This window comes from Rhipicephalus microplus, chromosome 2 (assembly GCF_043290135.1).
Source record: "Rhipicephalus microplus isolate Deutch F79 chromosome 2, USDA_Rmic, whole genome shotgun sequence".
NCBI lineage: Eukaryota > Metazoa > Arthropoda > Arachnida > Ixodida > Ixodidae > Rhipicephalus > Rhipicephalus microplus.
The window spans coordinates 220,056,337-220,080,740 of NC_134701.1; the positions used below are offsets into that span (position 1 = coordinate 220,056,337).

A 24,404-nucleotide genomic window follows, 5' to 3' on the forward strand; every position below is an offset into this window, starting at 1 on the left:
GCTGTGCACACTCCTCATTATCCACAAGAGACGCACTGGTGAGGGAGAATGGCGAGAGCTGCTCCTGGAGGAGGTCACATTCATCATCCTCGACATTTCCGTATTCTGGCAGCTTGAAGAGTTTTCTTATACAGATGTGCTTCAGGCCACAAATAAATTGTTCTACATTGGGGTTGGTGTTGCAACCCTGTTTTTGCCAAATATGTTCTCCAGAGGATCCTGTTGAAGCCTGCGTGTTAACAGGTATTCAAAATTGTAATTTTTGGAGAGGTTGTCCCATAGTTGACAAATTGCCTGAATTGTAATTTGCCAACCTACGATGGTTTGTGGTTGACGTCTGCCAACAAACTGCCATGATGCAATCCAGGGAAGCTGGCCTCTGAGGAAGTCAATCCGCTCTGAATCATTTTTCATGATTGCATGCCGCAGCTTTTGCGAAGTTCTTTTTTTACTCGAGCTGTTCAAGGCATCAAAAATCCTGTCCATACGATCACAAAATTGAGCTGTAGTAATGGCCGAGGCAGGCAGCACCTTCGCATACACCAATGCCGTGATAGCAATCGAATCTGATGCACTGAGGACCTGAGTTGCTCTGCTGACCTTCATATTAGAAAAAGGTTTCTGATGAACGTGCCGTTCAGTCAACTTTGGAGCCAATCGCAACCGCAACTCATGTGAGGATTGGTAAAGGCTTACAATGTGCGACCAGTTAACGATGTCATCCCCAATGTATAACTTGTGTGCTTGGACATTATTGCGCGTTGTTTTAATAAAATGCGGAACATCAAAAATGTAATATACCCGCTCACCATTAACTTCAAAAAAAGGCTTTGCTACAGTCACTCTTAGTTGGTTAGCGAGACTTACATTTGAACTGCCCTGTTCACAAATCACTGCTTTTACTGCAATATTAATGCTCCTAAGCTCCAAAATGAGTGACACCAGCAAGTTATGCATAACAGATGATGGTGTTGATGTGTGCCCTATAGTAAAAGCAACCGGTTGAACCCACTTTCTCGAAACGCCAACGAGAAGAAACACCAGTGCTCGATCAGCGATGGTTGAAGTGCGATGAGTGCCATCATCTGTAAAACCCTGGACAACGTCTCTTGCAGCATCATAGTACAAATTCTTTTTGAGTGCTATTTCGTCGAAAACTAAAGCGCACACTCGGTCCCGTTCATTCCAAGCTTGAGTATTTGTTGCAATGGAAGAAAGGATTCCTGGAATTATGCCTGGAGTCATCTTTACATTAGCTAGCCACCTCCTTAATGAACGCCGGGAGGGCAAAAAAAATATGGAGCCAGAAATCGGTATGCTCGCGGACCTCGGAAGTTTAAGTGAAGATCAAATTTCTTGAACCACACGGGAAACCGCTTGCCCTTGCGTTTAGGCCTCAAGCGAACATGTGCAGAAAGAAGTTTAAAAACCTGCTCGGTGACGTGCGGTCGGATAACTTCAAGGGCCTTTGAAGTCGATGACGGTGCTTGGTGAGGCTGTCTCCGAAGTCTTTTGGTAGTTTTCCGCTGTGCTGCTACTTTGGCTTGCAAATGTTTAATGGTTTGCTTGTACTTCATTGATGGAGACATTGTCGCTGGCACACAGGAACGCACTGCAATAAACAAAAAATGGATGTAAAAGCGAAGAACAACTAATCCCATACGAGCACTTTCCTCGCTCAGACCCAAGGTGCACAACTTTCTGTGGTGCAAAGTTTTCGATTCCACTACCTAAAAACAAACCATTCACAATGTTGACAATGCACACAAAAAATAAAAGTCACTGAGAGCCCACCCTTACATTTTGTAAGTGCACACGTAGTGTCCTTTTGAGGATAGTTTTCTCAGAATGTCCTAAACATAAAATAGCACATTAAAAACAGCTGCAATAAAAGCATAGTCACCATTTTGTCTAGGGCACTCAGGCGTGGAGCTGTTGGCGGAGACGTCTTTTGGAGAGTTTTGTGAAGCTTGTTCAGTGCCTCGGACAGTGCTGTCGGAACAATCTTGCGAGCGGCCTGCGGAAGTCTCTATATCAATCCACTCTGGTGTTGAAGTAAACATACAACTTACCGGTCACACAAGTTCCTTTTGTGACAGCTGAATGACTGGTTAAGGTTTTCTCCGGCAAGACGAAGTCAGCGGAAATTCTTTCACCAGCTACAAGGGAGCTGCCACCTGCAGAGGTTTGGTCAACAGTCAATTTCGGTAAAAAAAAAGAAATCGCGACACTGAACGCACCCTGTTCATCAGGGCGCCTCAATGTGTGGGAGCTGCTTTTTGAAGCCTCCACCGCAGGTCCTGAAGAAATGAAATTACGACAATGTATCAGTAAGAGGCTTAAAATAACACAAACTGAAGCTCATCCGCACCTTGCAGTGCAGCTTCTGCAGCCATGTCACAGTCACTACTTAAGCGACGCTCAGAGAAACTGCATATATGAGCAGTTGGTACAAGTTACAAAGCTTGTAGCATGGGGAAACTTAAACAGCTCTTTCAAACGCATAAATTGGTCGAACGTGGAAGAAAAGAGAAGGCACCAACTAGGAAACAAGTAATTTGTAATTTTTGGAATTATCAACAGTGGCAGTTTTCACTGATGAAAGGTATATGTACATGTGCACTCAGGCTTGAAGATAACGTGAAATAGCCCTTTAAAGTCTTTTAAAACAAGTTGCGCAGGTCAAGAGCATAAAAAAACGACAGAAATGTAAAGCTGCTGTTAGGAAGGTAATAGCCCACAATTCACAAAATTTAAGACTTTCCAAGTGTTACTTCTATAGTGAGGCTTCTCCATCGGCTACAAAGATCTTCACGGTTAACTGTCGCCACTGATTCAATACAAGTGGCTGCTATTGCACATATTTGAGTTTCAGTCAATCACTTACATGGTGCAGCTGGTTGCACACTGGGAACAGCCATTTTTGTAAGCCTTGTGTGCCCAGGGTCCATGAAACTTTGAGCAGCAAAATGGTCGCTACAAACCCTGTACGTTGCGTACAATAGGCTGGCCGGCTTACTAAGGAGATCATCGCGTCCAGCATACTGCATCCATGCTTTCATCCTGCATTGGCAATGAACTATCAGCTGAAAGGGGAAGTGCTTGAATAGTGATTTTTTATTGTTATCCTCACTGAGCAAGTACGAACAGTAAGCCTAAAGACATGCAAACCATACAAAAGCTTTAACACACCTGCCGTCCCGTGGTATGCGGAAGAAACTCGTCCCAGGCTTCTTGTGGGTTCTGCCATTGTTGAAGCACCACGATACACAGCAGTAGCTGCCGTAGCTTGGACCGCCGGACGGCATGGCGTCAGCGCGGTCTGAAAATGTTAGTAAGTGGATGCTTCGCTGTCAAATTACGAAAAAGATATGTGCACGTCATAAGTGTACCAACAACCCCCTTTGAATGATTAGCTAATCGATGCACAATACAAAACCAGTGATTCATCTCTGACCCATAAAACACTGACTTGCAAAGATATACGTCAAGACCACGTACAAAGATCTTCAGAAGTTTTCAGGCCGCTATCCCTTGTAATGCAATGTTATCGTGGCCTGGGAACTTTAGAACACCTTCGTACGTACGCAGTATCAGCAGTACCTTGGGAAGGAAAATCGTAGTTGAAATTTATGTGGTAAAATTATATTAGAAACGTCAAAAAAATTTGTGAGCAGCTTGCACTAGTGGCACAAGGCTAGCGAAAAAACGAAGATGATGGCCACTTGGCTAGTCCAGATTGGCCTCCGGCACACCAAGAATTATTCGTGTTCCGAGCCTTCGGGAAACGCGTCGTGAAGCATGCGAGGCCCAGCGAATGCTTCTCAATATTTTGCACCGAGCCTATGACCTAGCTGCCCAGCTACGCTCAGCGCACAGACGCTCGCGTCCGTGGCAGACGCAGCACGCGTCGCCTTGGCTTGACGCAGTGCCGCCTTTGCTATACTGCATACGTTGCACAATGTTCCCGTCTAGCCGCCGCATAGAGCCACAAACTTTCTTTTTAGCGAACCTCCTAGTCCTTACAAGCTTCAGAAAAAGGTTACAACTGCGTGAATGAGACGCCACGTAAGAAACAAACTCGCACACTCGAAGCGCAACGTGTGTGTGTGCATCTTTCTATGTTTGTTGCATGGTGTCTTATTTGCGCAAGTGTAACCGTTTTCTGAAAAAATGACCCAACAAGACCAACAGCATGTCATTCAACAAGCTTCGCTTGAAAACGTGCCTCACCTGTTATCTCACGCACAAAAACGCCGAAGCAGCCGACGTTGACGAAAGCGACGAAAGCTTCTCGCTGTCAGTCATGCATGGGCTTGTCGCTGGGTAGATGGTGTTTATGACAGTACGGCTGAAGAGAAATAATTGCGTAAGATGTGTTGAATAAATTGTTTTTATGTATAAAGAACATACCAGATTTGGGCGTATAATTATTATTTTGTAAAAACAATTCTGTTGCATTGATTATAACTTTTTTTTTTGTGCTTGCGCCCTTTGACGTTTGGTGAGAGCACTAGTTCGTTACGTAGTCGTGACGCACTTCCTGGGGCCAGGTTTCGCGGAGTGTCCGCTCCTGTCTTCTTCTTCCTCTATGGCCGGACGCCCTGAAACCCGGACGCGTGAAAGCAACCCAGTGCGGTGCGCGCTGCGGGTATATGACAGGACCGGCGCTTGGCGTGGCAACGCCGGCGTGACGCGACATTATAAACGCCAGCGAGCACGCGCACCGCGTCACGTCGAAATGCATTGGCGCCTTGACTGTGGCACGTAGTTATGTTCTCACATGACATGCATCTCATAATTATTATGTTTACACCAGTCACATACTTTCGTCATATATTGGTGTCACGTAATACCAAATTAGACATATGTGAAGCTAACGAAACGGCTGCGAGCGCATCATGAGCGTGGCATGTAATCATGTTGTTACATGACACGCATGTCGTGAATATCATGTTTGGTTGTGTCATTAGCCTATGTCGTCTGTTAGCGTCACGTAATACCAAGTTTGGTACATGTGAAGCTAGCGAAACGGCCGTGAGCGCATCATTAGCGAAGCATGTAGTCATATTGTTACATGACACGCATCTCATGTTTATCATGTTTCCACTAACCTCATACCTCCGTCAGCCATTCACGTCCCGTAATACCAACTGTCGTACGATGGAAGCTAGTGAGACGGCCACCAGCACCTTATTAGCGTGGCATGAAGTCATGTTGTTGCATGACATGCATCTCGTGATCATCATGTTTGCACCAGTCAGATAAGTTCGTCATCCATTCACTACCATAATACAAATTTTGTACGTAACGCTAGCGAAATGGCCGTGAGCGCATCATGAGCGTGGTATGTAGTCAAGTTCTTACATGACACGCACATCATAATTTTCATGATAGGGTCTGTTGCTTGTGTTTGCCATGCTGTCTGGTCATACTATACCAGTTTTGCAAGATGTCATGGGAAGGAAACCAGCGCAAGAGTAGCAAGACCATGGAATGTATATCATGACATGCATGACATACTTGTCCTGATTTTCATGTTATGTCTAATCAGATATCCTCGTCATAAAGTTTTGTTATGCCATACCAAGTTTGGTATCGATGCCATTATCCAAACGGCCAGGAGAGCTAAAAGCCGTAGGCGGCTAGATAGATAGATAGATAGATAGATAGATAGATAGATAGATAGATAGATAGATAGATAGATAGATAGATAGATAGATAGATAGATAGATAGATAAGCTCAATGTCACCAAAGTTCGCTAGAAAACACTTCGCATTAAAATGTTGCGTTCACTCACAAAGCGATCACAAAAAAAAATGGCACCATATCCACGGAGTGAATGATGGGGAGTGGGGCGAAGCATTCGTCCGTCCATTCGTTCTTGCTTCCGTCTGTTCCGGCGTACGTCTGTGTAATCGTCCATGCGTCCATCCGCCCGTCCGTGCGTGCGTCTGTTCGTGCGTCCGTCCCTGCGTTCGTCCATGCATCCGCGCCTGCGTCCGTTCATGCGTCCATCCATGCATCTGTCTGTGTGTCCGTTTGTCCATCTATTCAGCACTCCAAGTACCACAATCTCGCATATTTTCATCATATATTCTCCATATAGAAGCACCGTCATTCAGCGGACATTTCAAGGACTAAGCGGGAGGTGGCACATGCACACTTTCTTACGGCTTGCGCTTCGGGTTTACTTCCCACCTTGAAGATAGCGCCGTAGTTTTTAGCAACGCCTTATAGAACTTATGGAGGAAGAAGAAATACGTTCGGGCATAATTATACCTTGAACAACTATCGTTTTTTCTTAAACTGTCAGAATTCCCGACTTTCTCTGAACAAGCGGAACGGAAGACGTCACCCCCCGGGATGGGGGACCATCCATCCCACGAGACAGCGGGCCCTAGCCGTTTGCATAAGGATGGACCGAATGTGGGTGACCGCGTTGGCGCATATGCTCCTTGTGATGATTCTACCGAGAGCTCATCAGTGGAAGAGATGGAATTGGAAGCCGACTTCAGGACATTCCATACCCGCCGGTTGAAAAGGAAGCTTCGCAGGACGTCATCAACGGCGGAGCCACAGCCGGCGCTAGACAAAGGCAAGCGATGTGTCGCTATCTCGTATGTACCCATGTCTACATCAGACAACCTGAACTCACTAAACAGGCAACCATTGACTAATTATTTCGAGCGAGTAGCACCTGCTCAAGTGAATGAAATTCGCATAAATAGCAGAAAAAACATATTGTCAGTTGATGTGACAAACAAAACCATTCTTAACAGACTGAAGACCATCACGCAGCTCGAAAGTATTTCAGTTCGCGCGTTTCTCGCTCACGGGAAAGGAACAACGACTGGCGTGATAAATGATGTCGACGCTGACATCACAGACGCTGACCTGCAGAATCTTGTGACGTCGACAGTCAGAATTGTGACGATACGCCACTTCGGACAGCCTCGCTGCATCAAACTAGTATTTGATTCTGAGACTCTGCCCCCTAGCCTGAAGGTTGGATACGTGAGACATCCCGTGCGCCCTTACGTGCCACGGCCTTTGCAGTGTCACAAGTGCTGCAAGTTGGGACACGTCAGCGCAGTGTGCAAAAGTGAGACAACTTGCCAGCGGTGCGGCGGGTCTCATAAGGTGAAAAACTGCGATAGTGCTGTTCCATTGAAATGCCCAAACTGCTCTGGTGCACATGAAGCAACGTCGAAAGAGTGCCCGAAGATCAAAGAAGAAATTCGCGTCCTGCGGAGGATGGTCAGAGACAATTCGACACACAGAGAGGCAGTAACGTCCATCCGCCGACACAGACGTCGTCTAAAACGTAGGCAGCAGCGAAAGCATAGTGGACATAGGAGTGATGCATCACCATCAGCAACACATGAACATACACGTGCGCATTATCAGGCCGCTACACCCATGTTGTACGCACCACGTCCCAGGGATGCAGAAAGTGGACCAACGCCCGCGTTGCATGCCGATGCTTCAGATACTGAGTGGCCTTCGCTACCGACCGGAGCAATAAAAAAGACCACATCATCGGCGGCAACTTCAAAGAGGGCGGAAATTGATAGGCAAGACACTGAGAAGAGCCAAACTATGCTGAAACATCTACTAAAATCTATTCGTGCGATTTTCAACGAGCTACACCCACCAGGAGCGAAAACAGCAGTGCAGATCTTCAACGGGCTGGAACCGCTACTGCTGACCCTTCCATAAACAATATGGCGAATTTCTTCGATGAACGTGTGCGCACCTCTGCTTTAATGCAGTGGAACGCACGAGGTTTGCGAAGCCGAATGTCTGACTTTCGACAATGGATGTTTAAATACAAATTTCCATTGGTTGTAATATGTGAGCCGTATATGATGTCGTTTCGTATTTCCGGATACGTCACTTTGTGGTCAAGTGATGATCGAAATGCGAGCAAAGTAATTATATGCGTACGTCAAGATTTAACGTACGTGAGACATGCCGTGGCTCCTCATGCTTCTAACGACTATATTTGCCTATCTATAAAGCACAAGCGACGTTCAATATCAATCATTGGTGAATACATTCCTCCTAGAAGCCACGTCGGCTGTTCCCATCTCTTGTCTGTGCTCCAAGCTTGCCCTGGACCTCATGTATTAGTTAAGGATTTCAATGGACATCATCACATATGGGGTTCTGCCTCAATGAACACCCGCGGTAGTGACATTGCCGATTTTGTGCTCAATCAGGGCCTGATGTCTATTAACGATGGCTCACGTACTTACCTCCGTGGCGCATCGTACAGCAGATGTCTAGACGTATGTTTTGTGAGCAGAAGTCTTTTGCCTACTACCTGTTGGTTCGTAGACGTTGAAACACATGGAAGTGACCATCTCCCTAAATATATACAGCTAAAAGGATTCCGTCGTTCGACTCCCCGGCCTGTGAAAAGCGTAGACTGGCCAGGATTTCAAGCTTCTGTAAATGCTCAGTGCGGGAACATTCAATCTATTTCTGAAATAGAAAGCCTAATTGCATCAGCCTTAACAACTCATACGAAACTTGTGAATGTGTCGCTACCAAGATCACAACTTTACGCACAACATGAATACCTTCGTGCAATCCGTCTCTGGGCAGAGAGAAAATACAGGAGGACGTGATCACCATCTGACCTATCTACAGCACGCCAAGCACAACGACATGTATTGCGATACCTCGATAAGCTCGATAGGCAACGGTGGAGGATATTTTGTAGCTCTCTTGATCCCAGCAAACCCCTGTCTCGAATATGGCAAACGGTCCGAAGCCTTCAGACGCCCACTCAACAGTTGTTCCCTTTCCGATCTTTGGCTCTAAAGCAAGGTCGACCTGAAGTAGAGGCTGCAGAAGATTACTGCCACTTACTCGTAGGTATGTCCTCCTCACCGATATCACCTCCGTATTTAGCCTCACTGCCATCCAGCGACGATCGCCTCGACTTACCATTCACAATGCACGAACTCAACGCTGCGATTTCCTCGTCCCGACGATTGTCCGCACCAGGGCCTGACGGAATTACTTATTCGGCTCTATATCACCTCAACCAGGAAGCAAGGCAGGCTCCCTTGTCGTTCTACAACTCTACGTGGGAAACAGCGACAGTCCCAGAGAGTTGGAAGTGCAGCCGCATAGTGGCCTTACTGAAACCAGGCAAGTGTTCACACGAGTTGTCTTCTTATAGACCCATTGCCCTAGCCAGTTGCATCGGTAAGGTGATGGAACGCATGGTGCTGGAAATATTGGAATGGCTGCTGGAGAATAATGTCGGCTTAGCAGATTTTATAAATTGATTTCTGTAGAGGTCGATCATCTATAGACGGTGTTGTAGATCTAGTTTCTTCTGTTGAAAAGAAAAGACAACGTCGGAGATTGGTAGGGGCCATTTTCTTAGATATAAAGGGCGCGTACGATAGCGTCTACCATGAGGCCATTCTTAACGCACTTGAAGACATCGGCGTAGGTGGCCGACTACACGCATGGATAGAGAGCTATCTCAGAGGACGCACCATTTTTATGTCGACATCCGACGGTGACACAGTAAGGCACCTCGTAAGCCGTGGAGTTCCACAAGGCGCCGTCCTGAGCCCCATGCTTTTTAACATAGCACTCATTGGCCTTGAAGCTGAGCTTCCCGACGTTGTCAGAATCAGTGCGTATGCGGACGACATATGCATATGGGCATCTGGAGCAACGCGACCACAACTGCGAGCAAGGCTACAGCAAGGCACATCAATTACATCTAAGTACTTACGTCGTCAGGGCCTGGAACTTTCAATAGCAAAATGTGCTGCATTGGCATTTACAAAGAAATCAATGTCGTGGTATCCAATTTTCGCTCATGGAGCAGTGATTCCCGTGGTCAAGCACCACCGCTATTTAGGGGTCGTCATTGATCGCAACCTGTCCTGGTCAAAGCATGTGACTGTGCTGCGAAACAAACTAATCAGTTCTGTGTATGTTCTTCGTGTTATAGCAGGACTGAGATGGGGCCCTTCGGAGAAAAGTCTTCTGCAGTTATACAAGGCATTGTTTGTGGGCTATATAAGGTACAGCTCACCTGTGCTTTCCAGCATGCGGGCAACGTGCCTTCGTACTTTAGAGAGCTTTCAGGCATGAGCACTGAGAATATGCCTTGGCCTGCTACGGTGCACGTCCACCGCTAGCACTATAGGGGAGTCACGCACCTACCCTATACAGGTTTACACGTCCTGCGAGCCTCTTCGAGTGCACCTTCGTCTGCTGACCCGACATGCACAGCACCCGTTGTCTTCGCTACAAGTGGACCGACCAGGCGGTACCTATTCGCGATGCCTCGATACGCATAGGCACATGATCCCTTCAGGCTTTGCACCTGCCGAAATCCCTGCAGTGCCTTCATGGACATTGCCTTAACCGCTAGTGTGCCTTCACATACGTGGAATTTCGTATAAGTCACGTGTTTCTTATATTGCCCTCAAGCAACTCACCTTGGCACATTTAGATGACCGATACAGCGACTCTGTACACATTTACACCGATGGGTCCGTAACTTCATCCGCCTCAGCTGCAGCCTTCGTGATCCCTCAACTCAGTATTTCCTGACAGTACAAATTAGATCATAGGTCATCTTTGACAGCCGCAGAACTTGTTGCTATAAAAGAAGCCATCAAATTTGTGAACGACTAAGCACCGCGTAAATGGACGATTCTGTCTGATTCAAAATCAGCGCTTCAAGCTATCCATTCTTGCTCAAGAAGAGGCCAATTTTACGAGTTAACGTTAGGAATCGTCCAAGCATTTGACCTAACACACAGGAGCGGTCACTTGATTACACTCCAATGGATTCCCGGACACTGCGGCCTAGTTGGCAACGAAACAGCCGATAGGGAAGCAAGAGCGGCAATATACAACGCTCCTATGTACGTCAAAGTACCGTACTCGGGACGTGACGTCAGCACATTGTTGAGATCACTCATGCGCGAATGCACTGCCACTTACCGGTCGCTACCAGATCACCGGAACAAGCGCCTGCGGGAAACAGACCCCGGTATGACTTTTCGTCTTCCAGATAAAATCAGCCGAAGACATGCTAATATACTGCACCGAATTCGCCAGGGCATCGCCTTCACTCGCCACTACACCAACCTAATCGGCCGTGCGGACAGCCCGAATTATGAACGCTGCCAAGTGCGTGAAACGATAGCTCACATATTTTGTGACTGTGCATTATACGTGGCGCAAAGAAAAATGCTAACTGCAATGTTGGCAAGCATTGGACGAACATCATTAAGTGACACATATTGTCAGCAATGAACGCCACATATTGCCACATATTGTCAGCAATGAACGACCAAACAGTGTCAAAAACTGCTACAAAGGCTGTTCTAGACTTTATAAAAAGCACTGGACTAGAAACTAGACTGTAGGGTACTATGCTAAGTGGCTACTGTACATACGCACCACCTCTTCTTGTGTCATCATCACCCTCCATCCCTATTTTCTTCCCCTTTCCCTTATCCCCTGTGTAGAGTAGCAAGCTAGAGCGAACTGGCTCAGACCGACCTCTCTGCCTTCTAATAAATTCTCACTCTCTCTCTCTCTCTCTCTCTCTCTCTCCCACCTTGAACCACCTCGAGTGCATGGTATATACTAGTTCACTGTATTCATGGCTATGCGGCCGAACCCTCGCTAAACCCTTCTAAAACCAAGGAGGTTACACCCAGCGAGTATAACGTAGCAACCCTTTCTTGTCACATCAGGCTAAATGTACATTCCAATAGCTGCTAATGGGGATCGCAGGGTGCGCGTTACCTAAAGGCCGAATGCTCCTGTCTCTCATTCACCCTTAGCAGCCATTAACATGTGCATTGAGCACTATCTTTTATTGTTCAACAACGCACAGAAGAAATCTCTCACCGGAACCTTCTTGGAGGTCAAAATTGTAAGGGCCGCCATTTCGGGTATGTGCCACAGGTGATTACGTACTACGAGGGACGCACAAGCCACGCCATAAGGAGCTTCGCCCCTAAAACGCAGTAAATATTACCTTGTGTTTTAGATGTTGCATGAGTCACAGCTGGAAGTTGCTATTTCTGTGCAGAAAGCTCTCGTAGAGGCCCATCCTAACCACCGCCGGTACAGTAAAGTTGCATACTGGCGAGAGAGGTGTGATGAAACTTGCAGCTTCCTAAATGTATCAAGTTTTTACAAGCGAGATTTACAAAGACTGGGGTCACTGAATAAAGTTTGCGACATTGTGTCAGCGAAAGATATAAGGTTCCTGCTGAGTCTTCTTTTTGGCAAGCATATTGAGGCTGCTTGGGCGTTTTTGGGGGCTGCAGAGGTGGCATCATCAGCGCGATCATTACCGACGATGTCAGAAGGTCCTGGCCACTATTGGAATAAAATGTCATGATTCTTAGACAGCAGTGGAGGGATGATTTCTCCCGTCTCGTTAATTAGAGGGGTCGTGAAAAGGTCGCTTTACAACGAAAATGCGGCCCCATCGGCAGCCACACGTGCTAACTATATGATCAGTCCGAACGGACCTGCATAAACGCTTTGCCTATGGAACGCGAAACTCTATAGCATCTGCCAGCACGCATCTGCAGCAAGAGCATCTGCAGCAAGAGGTGCTCATCGGCGTCTAGAATACGCGATCCCCGTCCCACAAGAGCGCTGCTGAATATGACGTCAGCTGCAGAAATAAAAAAAAATAGCGCCGATTTTGTATGGCAAAATCACTGATGGGTGTCCCAATTGCATGCACTCGCAAGTACCAAAGAGTTTCGCGTTCCTCGATAGGCAAATTATTACTTATGCTGACGTCACGTAGTTAGTGCGTGTGGACGACGGTGGTTTTGCACTGTCGTTTTAAAGGGAGAATTTTACGACACCTTCGATTTTTAATGCACCCTGCGTCGGGACGTGGATTCTAAACTTGGAAGAGATGCATTGGAATCACAAAGAAAACCCTCTTTTGAGGCCAAGCTTGTGGCTAATGAACATTCTTATGAAGACAGCATACTTTTGTTGCTGACAGCCATTTATATACAGAGTCACCCTATAAAAGGAACAAACGTCACCTCTGAATCAAAATAAAGTTGTTTGCCTGTCTGCCCACTAGTGGAGGAGTGTTGCGTCTCTCTTGATAGCGTCTTCGTACGCTGTGGTGGAATGCCTATACTTTTAAACCAACCACCAATAAATGAATAAATAAATAAATAAAGACAATTTTCCAAGCGGCGTACCAAGCATAATAATCACTCCTGTCACAGCAAGTACCGCAGATTTTAATACGAGACATACTGGATTCTTCTCGTGCTTTTTATGCATACTTCATTCTTCCTGCCCTGTCCAACACGTGCAAGACTAACATCCGTGCACTGCAAAGCGTACAAGCCCAAGCACTTCGGACATGCCTTGGTCTTCCAAGATGCTCATCGACAGTGTCAACTCTTGTTATTGCACAAGAACAACCGGTCACAACGCACATCATTGTCGAGACGCTGAGAGCGCACATTCGGCATTTATCACGGACACCGACACATAATTTAGCCTGTTTGACAGCTCGGAGGCCCCATTCTTCGTACTGCGGTATCGTGACAAAACATCAGGACATACTACCGCCTGGCTTCAAACTTGCGATGCGTCCAGCAACTGCGCCATGGAGTCTTCGTCAACCTGACGTGCGCTTATCAGTTCCTGGAATCTTTAAGAAGGCACGCATGTCAACGCTAGCCCTGAAGCAATTGACTTTGCGTCTGTTGGACGAAAGATACTTCGACCGCATACATGTTTACACCGATGGCTCCACTAATTCCAACAGCTCCACAGGAGCAGTGGTTGTTCGATCTGAAATTGTGTTGCTTCAGTACAAGTTTTCTCACACCGCGACGTCGACAGCAGCAGAGCCCGCCGCACTTCAAGGTGCAGTAAAGTACATTCTTCGCCAGCAGCCTAACCAATGGGCCATCTTTTGCGACTCCAGGTCAGCCTTACAGTCACTACGGTCTGTTATGCAGCACGGGCTACATGAACAATCACTATATCAGATAAGGCACGACTACCACGAAGCGGTCGCGGAAGGTCACGATACTGTATTTCAGTGGTTGCCGAGTCATTGCGCAATCGTCGGCAATGACCGCACGGATGAAGCTGCTCGATCGGCTCATGACCAAGACCAGCGCACGCCCATACCACTCTTGAGAACGGATGCTGCAAGGCTACTACAATCACTTGCTGGCCATATATCTCTTCTACAATGGAATACGCAGGGTTACTCCAACACGCACCTGTACTCGATCGACCCAAACTTGCAACTTCGTTTGCCATCCGGGTTGCCACGATGCGCTGAAACTTTACTGTGTCGCATGAGGTTGGGCGTGGCATTTACGAATTCGTACTCTCGTCTCCTTGGAATGGCGAGCACTTCGGCATGCAACATCTTCGCCTGCGAGGAAACGCTTGAGCACATTCTATGTCATTGCCCAGCATACCAGACTGAACGACGTATTATGGAAGCCAAGCTCTGTCAGCTGGATTCACGGCCGCTTACAGAAGAGAAGATCCTGGGACCTTGGCCGACGGCTTCCCATACGCGCAAAGCCACGAAAGCCCTCTTGTACTTTTTAAGGACCACCAAACTTCACGACCGCTTGTGAAAGAACTGTGCGAGGCCGTGCTGTGTAGTCTCTAGCTGACTATTTATGCTTCTCTTTCTTACTCCTTTTCTTTTCTGTCTCTTTCCGTTCTATTATTCCCCTTTTCTCCCACCCCAAGTGTAGGGTAGCCAATCGAGCCAAGCTTGGTTAACCTCCCTGCCTTTCCTCTCTATTTATCTCTCTCTCTCTCATTCTACTCTATAGCTGAAAAGGTGGCAATGATCAGCTTGTAGCTATATACTGCAGCTACGGCCTTATAGATTGTCCGGTTATGAAGCTTTTTGTTCAGCCGCTTGCGAAGAACGAAGCAAAGTAATTCTTTACATTCGCGTAGACCCGACTTATCTTTCGCACCCAATAAGTTCAAATGACAACAATCAGTACGTGTGTCTTCGTGTAAAAAAGAATGCAGTTTCGTTCACGCTTATTGGTGGATATATATCTTTGTCATCGCGATTTGAATGCGACAGAATAAAAGACATCCTAATGAGGACCGATGCGCCTTGGATCATCACCGGTGACTTCAATGCCCATCACATGATTTGGGGGAGCACTTGGATGAATGCCAGGGGCCGGAACATTGTTAAATTCGCTTCCGAATACGACCTTTCCATCATGAACGATGGTACCCTCACATATCTGCGGGGTCTCACGTATGGCAGTTGCCTTGACCTGACATTGGTGTCACGGTTCTTCTCTCACAAAGTTAAGTGGTTTTGCGATATTGAGACTTATGGGAGTGATCATATACCCACCTACGTGACGATCGATGGTATCATAAAACATTTCTCTTCCGGTGTTGCAATTGGCACTGACTGGTCGGTGTTTACATCGCGTGTTGAGAACGCTTGCCAAGAAGGCCTCGCCTGCAGCCTGGAAAATACCATAGCGGAAGCTATGCAAGTGTCCAAATGTGAATTACCATTTTCGTCTAAAATAACACAGTTTGACATCGAACTGGAAAAATTACGAGCTATACGAAGGCGTGCTGAACGACGATACAGACGCACAAGATCAATTTACGATCTGAGGGAAGCAAGGCGGCTCCCGAAAAAGATTCAACGACGCATTTACAAGCTGGAGAGCGAACGCTGGAAAGCATTCTGCGAATCTCTAGACCCTCATAAACCGCTGTCATATATCTGGAGAACAGTTCGTGGCCTTCGCTCCTCTCCGCAACAACGGCACCCTTTTAAAGCTTTGGCACTCCATCATGGAAAAACAGAACTCGAGGTGGCTGAAGAATTTTGCACGAGAGTTGCCGTGAATATTATGAACGAAAGCATCGACGCCGTGATCGTTTCTGAGACGCGATTACCAGAAATGGACATTCCATTCACCATGGAAGAACTGGAAGGTGCGTTAGTCGCTTCTAAGCGCATGTCATCGCCAGGACCTGATGGTATTACTTATAGTGCGTTGGGACACCTTGGACAAAAAGCCAGAACAGAACGTTTAACATGCTTCAACAACTCCTGGCTCAGCGGCAGTGTTCCCCGAGAATGAAAAATAAGTCGATTATTACCACTTTTGAAATTCGGAAAATCACCATTGGACTTGACAGCGTATCGCCCTATTGCCCTCGCAAGCTGCCTCAGAAAAGTGATGGAAAGAATGGTTCTATTTCGACTCGAGTGGTACTTCAAACGATACAGCAAATACCCTTCTTGCATGGCAGGCTTTCGTGGGGGCCGCTCCTCCATCGACTGTGTTCTTGACTTATCGACATTTGTTCAACAAGAAAAAAGTCGCAAGCGCATATCAGTGGCACTCTTTCTTGACGTGAAGGGTGCATATGATAATGTAGCTCACGATGCCATCCTCACTTCTCTCGCAGCAATGGGCATTGGTGGACGAATGTTTCAATGGATAAAAGATTATATAACTGGCAGGAGTTTCTTTGTACAAACATATGAGGGTACAACTGCTCAACACTACAAATACTGCGGAGTACCTCAGGGAGGTGTTTTAAGCCCCACATTGTTCAATGTTGCCCTCATTGGTGTGGTGAAGGTTCTGCCAAAGTCGGTGTGCCTATCCATATACGCCGATGATATTTGCCTCTGGAGTGCTGCAGTTACTCGCCCTCAGGTGCGTGCACGAATACAGCGGGCAGCAACCCTCACAACAGCATACCTTCAGAAACAAGGCCTAAATATATCAACTGTGAAGTGCGCGTTGATGGCGTTTACACGCAAACCAATCACGCCAGACCCTGTTTACATCAATGGGCAGAGTGTCGAATATGCACGGACGCATCGTTTCCTGGGCATAATAATCGACAGAAGTCTTTCGTGGAGCCCACATTGTGCGTACTTGAAGAAGAGACTGCTATCAATTGTGAATATAATGAAATTCATGTGCGGGAGAGCATGGGGAACTTCTGTGGCCTCTATGCTACAGCTGTACAGGGCCCTATTTCTGGCTCTATTGTGCTACAGCTTGCCGGTACTGACACTTGCAAATCGAATACTCATTCATTCGAGAGTTTGCAGGGTCAGGCACTGCGTATCTGCCTAGGACTGCCCCTATGCGCTTTTACTTATGTCACAATCATGCTTGCCAAAGACCATCCGGTCAGGACATATAGAGTTGTGGATTGCCTCAGAGCGCACATTCGACATGTTAGCCATGTCCCCGACCACCACTTGGCCCTTTTACCTTCCGGAAGACCATGTGCTACGTTTTCAGACGTCATAGCCAAGCACCTAAACAGGATTCCATCAGGATATACGCCAGCTTCGAGAATGGCATGTCCTTTGGGGCGCCTCGACCAGCCGCAAGTACGTCTAAAAATTCCGGGAATCAAAAACAAAAGCAATCACTCCAGAGTAGCATTGAAGCAAGCAACACTGCTAGTATTACATGAGTTGTACTTAGACCGAATGCAGATATACACTGATGGGTCCGTCTCGTCCAGCAGCTCATCAGGTGCCGCTGTAATTCCGGCTGCAGCAATGACAATCAAGTTTAAGTTGTCGCATATGACTACATCTACGGCATCAGAGCTTGCTGCTATAAGGGCTGCTTATAGCAGCAAGCTCTGATGCTATAAGCAGCCCTTATCTCGTTCAAAAACGTCCAGGAAAATGGGTCATATTCTGTGATTCGAAGGCAGCGCTTCAGAGTTTGCAGTCTGCCATGCGTAGGAGGAGTCATGACCAATTGGTACAAGAAGTAAGTCATTGCCATCATGAAGCTCTAGCACGAGGGCATGATAATATATATCAATGGCTGCCTGGACATATCGGTATTACCGGAAATCAATTAGCCGATGATGCAGCCCACTCAGCCCATGAAGAAACCCGTGTAGTCCCGATTCCTCTATCAAGGAATGATGCAGCAAGACAACTTTACCTGCTGGCTCGAGATCTCACGCGCACGTTCAGGTCGTCTAACAGCTTCCAAAGGTGTCAATTTTATGAACTGGATACTTCGCTCAAGCTAAAGCTAACATCACAACTTTCCCGCTCCGATGCGACACTGTTATGCCGCCTTTGGTTACGTGTTGCATTTACAAAGGTGTACTCCTTTCGCATTGGTATGGCAGACACTCCTACATGTGACTACTGCGGAGCTGAAGAGACCATCGAACACGTCCTGTGCAGCTGCGCTTGCTACGACACACAGCGATGCCAGCTCTGGATGGTTTCGAATTAAGTTGACCCCGAACCATTTTGTGGGCAGAAGATACTAGGACCTTGGGCATCTGCCTCAGTTGCGCAGAAAGCAACTAAAGCACTGCTACTTTACCTAAAGTCAACAAACCCGACCGACCGTCTGTAGACTGTGTGTGCTCCCCGAGTGTGCTCGTGATTGTGTGTACCTTCTCATCTTTCTGCAACCTCTTTTCTCTCCTTTATCCCTTCCCCAGTGCATGGTAGCAAACCGGTTGTGCGTCTGGTTAACTTCCCAGCCTTTCCTTGCATCTTCATTTCTCTCTCTCTCTCTACGGCGTCGCCTTTGTGTAGCCGAGGTGCTGCCAAATTGTAGAATTTGCTGTTCCGAAACGAACTTGACCTCTACATTAACCATATCAACGTGCACAGAACGTAAGTTTTATCGCATTTTACCATCATCAGAGCGTGAAAGCTGTGGCCGCAATCGAACCTCTGACCTTGAGCTCAACGGCACACTCGGTAAGAAACCACAGCATAAGTCTCGGTGGCTGCGTTGTGTCGAGAAAGCCATGCAAGAAGAATTTGTACTTCTATGTTGGCAAAACCAGTGTGCGCGTAGCTTTTTCAATGTAAATAAGACACATGTACAACAAAAACGTATGAAGACCCTGTTGAAGGTTGGACATAGTGTTCAATAACGTTCTTCCTTCCGGGATCCTTTTGGTGAGGGCTACATTTTTCTCCTTCAAGCTTTTGCTTTCGGATTGCCTGTATGTGTGTTTCTTTGAAGCACTCGACGCGTCCCTATGCTTGCTCTTCCCGACCCCGCAATGAAACAGGGCTCCCCGGCGGTTCGCAAACACGTCTGTCGCACTGGGCCCGTCCGCAGATTTATCTGTCGATGAGAACATGCGTGGCATATGTATGTTTGCCTTGTCCGCGCACCTGGCGCATCATTGTTTATCGCGTTTTGCACTGATGACAGAGCATTTTACGTCTTGTACCAACATTGTACATACACTATGACGGAACACCGAGTTTAAACAACGTGAAAAAATAGGAACGTAACGTAAGCATCAACTTGAAACTGTACGGATCTACAGTATCCCATTTACCGATGCTCATTCGTACTTTGCTTTTTAAATGCGAAGTATTTTTCAATGAACTTCGTTGACTTCCAGCCTATCTATCTATCTATCTATCTATCTATCTATCTATCTATCTATCTATCTATCTATCTATCTATCTATCTATCTATCTATCTATCTATCAGCCTACGACTTTTCACTCTGCTGAGTGTTTCGATAATAGTATCGATACCAAAATTGGTACGGTATAACATGACTGTATGACGAGCATAAAATCATGACATGTATGTCAAGAATTTAATGATCTACGTTGCATGATTTTGCTGCTCATGCGTTGGTTTCGTTGACATCACATGTTGCAAAACTGGTGTAGTGTGTCATCACTGCATGGCGAACACAAGTCACACACCCTAACGTTGAAACCTTTATATGCATGGCATGTAAGTAATGGCTACAAGCCACACTCATTGTGTGCTCGTGGCCGTTTCGCGGGCTTTACATATACCAATTTTGGCATTACGTGACGTGAACGGACGACGAAGGTAAATTACACGTACAAACATGATAATCATGAGGCGCGTGTCATGTAATAACATGACTACATGCAAAGCTGATGAAGCGCTTGCGGCCTTTTGCTAGTTTAACATGTACTAAATTCGGTATTACGTGGCGCGAAGGGACGGTGAACGTAAATGAGATGTCCAGAAATCATAATCATGACATGCATGTCATGTAAAAATATGACATCATACCACGCTCCTGATGCGCTCGCGACCGTTTCGCTTGCTTCACATATACCAAATTTAGTATTACGTCATGTTAATGGACGACGAAGATAAACGGCGCCACCGCGGTGGTCTTGTGGCTAAGGTACTAGGCTGTTGACCCGCAGGTCGCGGGATCAAATCCCGGCTGCGACGGCTGCATTTCCGATGAATTCAGGCGGAAATGTTGTGTGCCCGTGTGCTCAGATTTCGCGCACGTAAAGAACCCCAGGTGGTCAAAATTTCCGGAGATCTCCACTACGGCGTCTCTCATAATCTTATGGTGGTTCTGGGACGTTAAACTCCACATATCAATCAAATCAACGAAGGTAAATGACTCGCCCAAGCAAGATAGTCAGGATATGCGTGTCATGTAAAACATCACTGCACGCTTATAGCGTGCTTGCGACCATTTCGCTAGCTCAACATATACCGAATTTGGTGTCGCGTGACATGAATGACAAAGAAGGTAAATGACACGTCCAAACAAGATAATCATGGCATGGAAGTCATGTGCGGCATAATTTCCGTCCGCCTCGTAACGTTGTGCTCATTTTAATGTGACCTATCAACCTTCCCAGTTCGTGCTTCGCATATCATCGATTGCCACTGTACGTGGGAGTAGGAGGAGGAATACACTATATTATAAGAAACCGGCAGGTTCATGTGTCCGGGCCTAAGCCTCCCATGAGGGGACGTCAAGGGCTTGTCTCGACGCTGCCTCACGGGTGTGCTGGGTCGCCCAGGTTTGGTCGTAAAGAGCGGGGCTCTGCAGAGCCTCATGGAGCTTCGACGAAATGGTCGTGGCGTTAGTGTGTTTGTACTGTGCCGGGCAATCCTACAGCATATGCGGAAGCATAGCCGGGTGAGCTTTGCAGCACCGGCAGTGGGAGGTTGTGTACACGTCCGGGAATATGAGGTGAAAGCGGGCAGATGAGTTTCTCACAACCGTCAATGATCTGGTTAAGAACTTTTAGCTCAGATGCCGAGCCTTTCACCCACCTCACCCAAAGCTCAACCGGGCACAGGCCACCAGTTTGCGTCTACGTTGGATCTCAAATTTTTTTGGTCATGTTTCTGAATATTCCCAGCATCATCTTTTCAGCTTAAAAGTTCTTAAGGTCTGTTTGTTATAATTTCCAATTCTCGCTTGATTGCTATGCCGTTTCAGTCATTTTTGCATGCACTCCGAGGTGCACAGTACCCTCGAATCAAAACATGTTTTTGCTCCGATGATTTCCTCGCCTCGTATGCTCGCCTCTTTCTACTGTTTCCAAATATCCGCACACCACCGAGAGAGAAGTTTGTCGTATCGAACTCTCATTAAGGTTTCCTTCCTGACAGCACTGACATAGAAGTGGCGCAATCCCTTGTATCGCGTTGCTGACGCTATGTGTGTTCCCGCTAGCATTTTTCTCTGCTGTATTTTCGTATTATGCGTTTGTGTTCCAGTTCCTTGCCTTTCCAGCGTGCACTGAGAAGCATGCGGGAGGGACAAATAAAAGCGTGTGAGTTTGTTGAGGGAGGGGGGAGTGGGGAGGCGTTTAGTGGGAGCTGATATGAAGGGAAGACAGCAAGCCATCCATGCCGAATGAAAAGATCGGGAGAGGGTGTGCTTACGCTCCTGTCAGTCTGGAGATTGGAGAGAAACTGCCACTGACAGCTTCTGAACGAATTACGCCGCGCGGTAAAATAGGAGCCCAGTCGTCCCCGCCTTTGCTGCCTCAAAGCGATGCTTGCGCCACGATTTTGTGGTGTCATGATGCGAAAAAAAAAAGCGAACAATTATCGAACAGACGTGCGAAGAAGCTGTCCTGCATCACGGTTAAAAGTTTTACACAAGGTTTTGTGGTCCACCAGTGCAACACCTCGGTTTCTCCTTGTTGTTTTTTTCTCTTTTTAATGTTCCTTGTTGAGACATCTTTGCCCGTTGAAAAACTATCAGGAAGAACATAAGCCACGGTACGCGTGCCTTCTGTACGGCTTCCGTTTCTGTTCTAGGAGTTGGAAGCTGCTACCGTCTATCTACCTCTTTGGCTCGCTCTTTCTTTTTTTCGGAGCAGGTTATTTTCCACGAGCGTCAAGCTCGGAGACGGGTCATGACAGAGTTTTCGCGAGATTCCTAAGGGAAGAAAAAAGTGGTTCTTCCAGCCGAGAACAGTTGGATGAGCGGATAGCAAGAGAAAATGCGAAACAAAAAAAAAAGTACGAAATACCGTGACGTAAAAGGGAACAACGAGCACGAAGAGCATACAATGTTCACTGCCGCGTGAAAAAGTCTGCGAAGGCGATATGCTCCTTGCTTCTTCAAGCCGACACACAAACACGGGTCAGGAATTTTCGCTCCGTGGTAAACGCTGCGTGTAAAATGCACGCTGCTCACAACCACCGGCACTTCCGCGATTAGCTGCTGCTTATTTTTTGCTTTTACGGTTCCTGTATCTTTCATTTTTTTCTCTGCAGATTTTATCTTAACATTCGCGATCCCGTGAGTATCAATCTCTACAGCCTTCTCTCCCTCTATTTGTGCATCAGATCCCCTCTCCCTCCGCTCAAGGTTATTTAGGTGCTGTGCGCTTTTGTGTTGTGCCCCGGGTTGCAATAGCCCTCCCTGCACTTCTGGCCTGGGTCCCGCAAATGCGCGTTCGGGCATGACTGCTTTGTTCGAACGGCCGATGTGGGAGATGCGGGTTTTGCTCGGATGCTTCCTCGCTCTTGACGGATAAGCGACCCCCAAAAAGAAGCACGAGGCGTGATAAGCTCATATTAGCGCCAGAAAAGAAAAAAAAAGAGCCACCGAGCGAACGATGAAATGAACTTCCCAATAGCAAACAGCAAACAGCAAACACACGTGAGTACATATGCGCAATTGAGAATTTTTTTCTTTTGTGAAAGTAGAGGGTAGGAGCGATGAAGCTTGCGTGACGAGCACCGGAGTGAAAATGGATTAGGGACAAGCATGGAGCAAGTTATTGTTTTTCTTTGCGTAGATTCGATGCACTCCTAGTATCTCCTCCTTATGGTATTTCTGGAAGCGGGAGTGCAGCTACACTTCATTTGTTTTGAAGCGTCTGCCGCTGTGGCTGCTATGACGGAGTTTTGCTCGCACCATCCCAATTTGCGTGGATGTTGACCAAACAGAGTAACTTTGGTGCTGCAGAAATACAAAGGAATTTCACTTCCAAACTTCAAACCAAATTAGAATTTATTTTTCCTGCGTCGAATAATTCATTATGCATTGAAGGGAAAATATCGTTTGAGTCATCAAGCACAATTTTCACGAAAGAAACACGATTAATCTCAAGAAGCGTTGTTTATAAGATAGCCGTATATGTAGGTTAAATTTGCGTAAAGAAGGGGAAACGCAAGCAATAAGGGGAAGCAGTAAGAGTCATTATACGCGTACAACTTGTCACACTTCACATGTTTACGTACAATCACCATTTTCCTGTTCGTGGTCACAGCTTTTCTCACATTCATCCTTTCCACCTGCGTGTTGAACCGGTATTAGACAGATTTAGTTGCGATAAACAGAATTAGCTGCGCGTTCGCAGCAGCTGTCGGGGCATAGCCTTCCATTGCGAGTGGCTGGCATACTGCGTCCGTGCGGCTGATGAAGACCGGCAACTAAATCTGACTATTGAAGAGTTGATTTGGTCTCGTTCCAGAAGGTCTGACCGGATAAATAATTTTTTTCTTTCTATCTATTCTTCATATCATGTGCACAAAAGTAATAAACGCAATCGGTAGGTCTTATTAACAGTGTAGCAAGCTATGTAGTAGAGCATATATAAAATCCCACTAACTACCAGCAATAAGCTCTCCGCCTTTTATGGTAGTTGTATGATAAGGTACTGTTCACATGTGGCTTAGATATTGCTTCGAATAAGAGCACCCCATATTGTTACAACATCGTTTTTCGCAACGGTATAGGTTACACACAGCATGTTCACGCCTGCGTCCTTTGAGTGCATCGCCAACGTAGATTCTAATGAGACGCCGCCCCCAAGCTTGCGCAGCTCGTTACATCGTTGCTACAGGGCTCGCTCGCGAACCGTGAACACGCGAGCGTTAATCCGGCAGATAAGCTTTCAACAGAGAAACGAGGAATCGATATGCGTCAAATTAAAAAGAAGAAAGAAAGTGAAAGTAAGGCGAAAATTCGGAAAGAAATCCTTCGAAAGCGTAGGCGTGGGATGCCACTATCGGCGCCATTGCATGTTGCGAAAACGCGGTTACTATCGAGAGAGGCACCCCGTGTACGACTTATAACA

At 46.8% G+C, this 24,404-nt stretch overlaps 1 protein-coding gene and 1 long non-coding RNA gene across 2 annotated transcripts in view; both read right to left on the minus strand.

Moving 5' to 3' along the window:
- The window catches only part of LOC142793763 (cell adhesion molecule Dscam1-like), a 510,593-nt gene that overhangs the window by 462,026 nt on the left and 24,163 nt on the right, over nt 1–24,404 (minus strand). The window lies entirely within an intron of this gene.
- Nucleotides 1,492–2,234, minus strand: LOC142787193 (uncharacterized). The gene is made up of 3 exons (XR_012889251.1): nt 2,073–2,234; nt 1,904–2,017; nt 1,492–1,612 (listed from the first exon to the last, which is right to left on the minus strand). It is a non-coding gene; the product is annotated as an uncharacterized LOC142787193 (long non-coding RNA).